A 6,000-nucleotide genomic window follows, 5' to 3' on the forward strand; every position below is an offset into this window, starting at 1 on the left:
ATGTTAATTGGTTCTTTATATTTTCAAGCGCAGACACTCACGAGAATTTAGATAAAGAGCACAGAGAGATGTTCAAATTTATCTAGTTTGATGTATATGTACTTGTAGCAAACAAGTTGTTTTGTTTATTTTATTTTGTTTTGTTTATTTGTATCGACGGTGTTTGACTGTTTTTCTGTTATTTTAGGTATCACAGTGAATTTGTTATGGCAATCTTTGGTTGTCGGTAGATTGAAATGGGTTTAAACTGATGTTTCTATTAAAACTTCAAGGAGGTAATTAAAACACGTCCGTTCTCACACGTAATGCATTTACTTTCTTTACTTTTTCTGCGACAAATCGGTCCAAATTTGGATATAGCTGCCATATAGACCGATATCTCGATTTAAAGTCTTGGCCTCATAAAAGAAGCATTTATAATCCGATTTCACTGAAATTTGACACAGTGACTTATGTTAGGCTTTTCATCATCCGTGTCGTATATGGTTCAGATCAGTTTATTTTTAAATATAGCTACTAAAAAGATCAATATTTTGTTATACAAACCAATGACTTGTATTCATTAGTATTTGGTCCAAATCGGACCATATTTCAATATAGCTGCTTTGGGGCATAAGGTATGCATTTTTCACCGAATTTTGACGAAAGGTGGTTTACATATATACCCGAGGTGATGGGTATACAAAGTTCGGCCTGGCCGAAGTTAGCACGCTTTTACTTGTTTTCATTCTGTTTGTAACTCCTCGAAATGTTCGTCTAAGACACCATACAGTATTAATATTCTTGATCGTCATGAAATTTTAAGTCGATCTAGCCAGGTGCCTCCGTCTGTCTGTCAAAATCATGCTAATTTTCGAAGGAGTAAAGCTAGCATGAAATTTTGCAACGAATACTTCCAGTTAGTGTAAGTCGGTCGGTCGAGTGTTCGGTCTATATGACAGCTATATGCAAATCTGAACCGATCAGGATCAAATTGAAGAGAAATGTCGAAGGGGCTAAGACAATTCACTGTCCCGAATTTCAGCAAAATCGGATAATAAATGTGGCTTTTATGGGCCTAAGACCATAAATCGGAGGATCGGTATATATGGCTGCTATAGCTAAATCTGGACCGATCTGGGCCAAATTGACGAAGGATGTCGAAGGTCCTAACACAACTCACTGTCCCAAATTTCAGCAAATGTGGCTTTTATGGGCCTAGGACCGTAAATCGGAGGATCGGTCTATATGGCAGCTATATCCAAATCTGAACCGATCTGGGCAAAATTGACGAATAATGTCGAAGGGCCTAACAAAACTCGCTGTCCCAAATTTCAGCAAAATCGGATAATAAATGTGGGTTTTATGGGCCTAAGACCATAAATCGGCCGATCGGTCTATATGGGGGCTATATCAAGATATAGTCCGATATAGCCCATCTTCGAACTTAACCTGCTTATAGGCAAAAACAGAGTCTGTGCAAAGTTTCAGCTCAATATCTCTATTTTTAAAGACCGTCAAGATCGTCTTAGATTTTTACGCTGATCAGGAATATATGTTCTTTATAGGGTAGGAAATGGATATTTCGATGTGTTGCAAATGGAATCACAAAATGAATATACCCCCATCCTTCGGTGGTGGGTATAAAAATAGACATCCTAAGACCTTGAAATTTTGCATTCGATCTCGCTAACACTTTATTTCTAACCATCTCGTTTTTAAACGGCATATTATTTTACTTTTTTTCGATTTCCTACCACTGAGCGTCGTGAGCAGTTGTGTCATCAAGAAGAATCTTCTGGAAGAGTGTTCCCCAAATCTTATCCATATGAGTTGCTAAAGATAAGTTATTCATCAAAAAGGTAACAACTACGAAGAACTCAAAAAAAAAATATTTGTATTACTCTTCTTATGAGGAACGGTTACGCCTTTACTTACTCAGATATGAGTATTGAGACAAATATCAACAAAACTCTCCACCATGTTGACGTTTTTCGGCATACTGCTAACAAAGCTTTGTTATCGAAATGTTACAGAAATGTCTGTATTCAATTTTATCCATAAGTAATCCTCATATTTCAGAAATAGATTTCGGGATTATAGCCCTTATCGAAGATTTTTATTATTCGTTTTTGTTTTTGCGGTTAGAGATATTTGAAGGTGATTTGGTAGATTAATGAATCTAGCAATTTAGCTACAAGAGCTGTTATAAGCAAGAATCCCAAGTGGCAACATGTGGGGTAAGTGTGTGGCACAGTTGTAATTATGCAATGATAATTATAAGGGTTTTGTATTCAACTCCCTTACTAATGAAAATTTACCGATTGTTGATGAAAATTTCTCCTCACTAATCATCCATAAGAAGAGATTTTGCCACACGACTGTTTTTAAAGCCTCATAATACCTGGATAAAGGCTATTCAAAGAGAAGCGTTAAAATCACTTCAAATAATTTAAATAATAATTGTTTACAGGCGGAAAACACTAGTTTGTCTTTATCCATCATGTTAGAGGACATTCTGCACTTTTCATCTCAAGCAGCCAAGCACTCGACTAGTTTCCCCAATGAAATGCCTTTTTTTATGATACCAGCCAGCCAACTAAAATCATAAATTATTCCATTTTCTATCCTCCTGCCCAATGGGTTGGCTGCTTTAAGTGGCATTGTAGTAGCAAAGAAATGGTCAAATGAACTCAATGGATTATTATGCCATAATTGTTGTTTGTGCAAAATTTTAATCTATACTGGAGTTGGCAACCAGAAGCAGGTATTTTTATACCCTCCAACATAGGATGGGGGTATACTAATTTCGTCATTCTGTTTGTTACTAATGGAAAAATTTGTCTGAGACTCTATAAAGTGTATGCATTTTTGATCGTCATGACATTTTAAGTCGAACTAGCCATGTCCGTCCGTCCGTCCGTAGGTCGGTTGGGATTGTAAATGGGTAAAACGGTCCATGTTTTGATATAGCTGCCATATAAACCGATCTTAGTGCTTGACTTCTTGAGCCTCTAGAGGACGCAATTCTTATCCGAATTGTATGAAGTTTTGCACGAAGTATTTTGTCATGATATCCAACAACTGGGCAAAGTATGGTTGAAATCGGTCCATAACCTGATATAGATGTCATATAAACCGATCTGGGGACTTGACTTCTTGAACTACTAGAGGGCGCAATTCCTATCCGATTTGACTGACATTTTGCATGACATATTTTATTATGACTTTAAACCACTGTCCTTAATAAGGTTCAAATCGGTCTATAGCCTGATACAGCTCCCATATAAATCGATCTCTCTATTTTTCTTTATGAGCCCCCAAAGGGCGCAATTGTTATTCGAATTGGCTGACATTTTACACAGGTCTCCAACATATAATTAATATGGTCCTGGACCATATCTTGTCTTTTTGATCTTCTTTCACTGTGCTACTGGGGAATCGTCTACGATTCTTAGACGAGCTGGTCCACAGTCATGACCTTCTTCTAGAATATTCGCGGAAGATTGTTTGGCGATCAAAAATGTCTGCAGGGTCCATAATAACACCGCCAATGAGTTATGTGGAAAATTATTGTGGATACCATTGAGTGTTGGTGTGACATTGGGTTTTTTATTATACCCTCCACCACATGATGAGGGTAGACTAATTTCGACATTCTGTTTGTAAGACCTCGAAATATGCATCTGAGACCCCAAAAAGTATATACAATATAATCTTGATCATCGTGTCATTTTCAGTCGATTTAGCCATAGGATGGACATCCCTCTGTCTGTCGAAAGCACGATAACTTTCGAAGGAATAAAGCTAGGCGCTTGAAATTTTGCACAAATACTTTTTATTAGTGTGATCGGTTGGGATTGTAAATGGGCCAATTCGGTCCATGTTTTGATAAAGCTGCCATATAAACTGATCTTGAGTTTTGACTTCTTGAGCCTCTAGAGGGCGCATTTCTTGTCCGATTTGACTGAAAAATTGCACGTGGTATTTTGGTACCACTTCCAACAACCGTGCTAAGTATGGTTTAAATCGGTTCATGGTTTGATATAGCTGCCATATAAACCGATCTTGGGTCTTGACTTCTTGAGCCTCTAGAGCGCGTAATTCTTATCCAATACGGCTGAAATTTTGCACGAAGTGTTTCGTTATGACTTCCAACAACTGTGATAAGTATGGCGCAAATCGGTACATAACCTGATATAGCTGTCATACAAACCGATCTGAGTTCTTGACTTCTTGAGCCAATTCTCATTCGATTTGGCAGAAATTTTGTACAACGGCTTCTCTCATGACCTTCAACATACGTGTCTATTATGGTCTAAATCCATCAATAGCTTGATACAGCTTCCATAAAAACCGATCTCCCGATTTTGCTTCTTAAGCCTCTACAAGTCGCAATTCTTATCCGAATGGAGTGAAATATTCCACAATAACTTCAACAATGTTGAGCATTCAATTCATTTATGATCCGAATCGGACTATAACTTGATATAGCTCCAATAGCATAACAGTTCTTATTCAATATTCTTTGTTTGCCTAAAAAGAGATACCGCGTAAAGAACTCGACAAATGCGATCCATGGTGGAGGGTATATAAGATTCGACCCGGCCAAACTTTTACTTGTTCTTCATTAACTGGCACTGGCGCTTTTTTGCAATTTTAGAGTAAACACACTAACAACACCACCACCTGCAAGATGCACATACATATGCTAAAACACTTGTAGACAATTATTTATTTATTTATTTTTTTGAAAAAAGGAGGAAGATACCAGATTAGTGCTACAAACATGATTTGAAAGTGAATAGTAAATGTTGGAAGGCGATTTAGAGAAGTTTTGAATATGTGGTGAATGGTTTCATAGTAACCATTCAGCTGTGCATATTCAACCCAAAAGGCATCACATGTGCTGGATATCGATATGATCGAAGGTAATTAATTTCAAATTATATTACATAATATTTTTTAACTTTTAAGTTCTAGGCAAAGGACAAGTCTGCTAATTCTTCAGATACTTTCTCATTGGTCTACCTACTATCAAGGCTCAATACAGTAGCACGCACTACACCGAATGTAATCAAAATAGCTAATCAAATTAGGCTGTTTAAGAACACGTTTTATATGGTAGCTTATAAACTACATACAATTAAGGACTTGGTTTCCTTTGAAAATAGTCGCCCATAGGATGAGAGTAGGATGAATCTCTATAATTGTCTCATTTGTTATCAATTATTTATGTTTCATGATAATTGAAGCTACAAAGAAACTTCAAGTACTCTAAATCCAAATATGGCTGTACGAGTATTGAGTTTCATCGGCAAAAGTAGTAAAGTCGTGTAGACATCTTCCTCTATACAAAACTCTGTGATGATCACATATGGCTTTATGAGTACGAGCATTAATTGAAGTCCTAACTTATGTTTAGGTGGTTACTAACCATAAATTGGCCATAACGAATGAATCTCGCCACTAGTTGGCAACAGTAACACCAATAGACTAACAATAAAACTCTCTGTGACGCTTTCAATATCCTTCGATGGCCAATGATGAGTGTAATTCTTTCTTTCCTCATATCTTTTGTTGGTTTCGCTTTAATTTATGGCAATACTATGCAGGTGTAGCTGCAGCACATCTGCCCAGAAGCCTAAGTGGGAGCTGAATGTCTATCGAGAAGAAGAGCAATAAGGAATCTCTCTTTTTATTTGGGGAAGAAGAAAAAAAAGGCATTTAAATTGGCTTATTTCAACACGTGCATGTTGATCTTTGCAGATCACGATATGGTTAGGATAACAATGTGGCAAAGAGGAAGTGAAGATCTTGTGATTGACGAAATAAATGAAGAGTTGTAAAATTGTTTAATTTGTTGATAGATATTCAAGTAGGCACTTCCTAGCAAAAGAAGAATAACTGCAAATCCAAGTAATTAATCAATAATTTTCTATGCTGTCCATCGAGTTGTGATATGAGACAGACCTATGTTGCTCCTAAAGATAGACAATACCATAATTTGCTCTAAGTCTA

This window comes from Stomoxys calcitrans, chromosome 2, assembly GCF_963082655.1.
Source record: "Stomoxys calcitrans chromosome 2, idStoCalc2.1, whole genome shotgun sequence".
Taxonomy (NCBI): Eukaryota; Metazoa; Arthropoda; class Insecta; order Diptera; family Muscidae; genus Stomoxys; species Stomoxys calcitrans.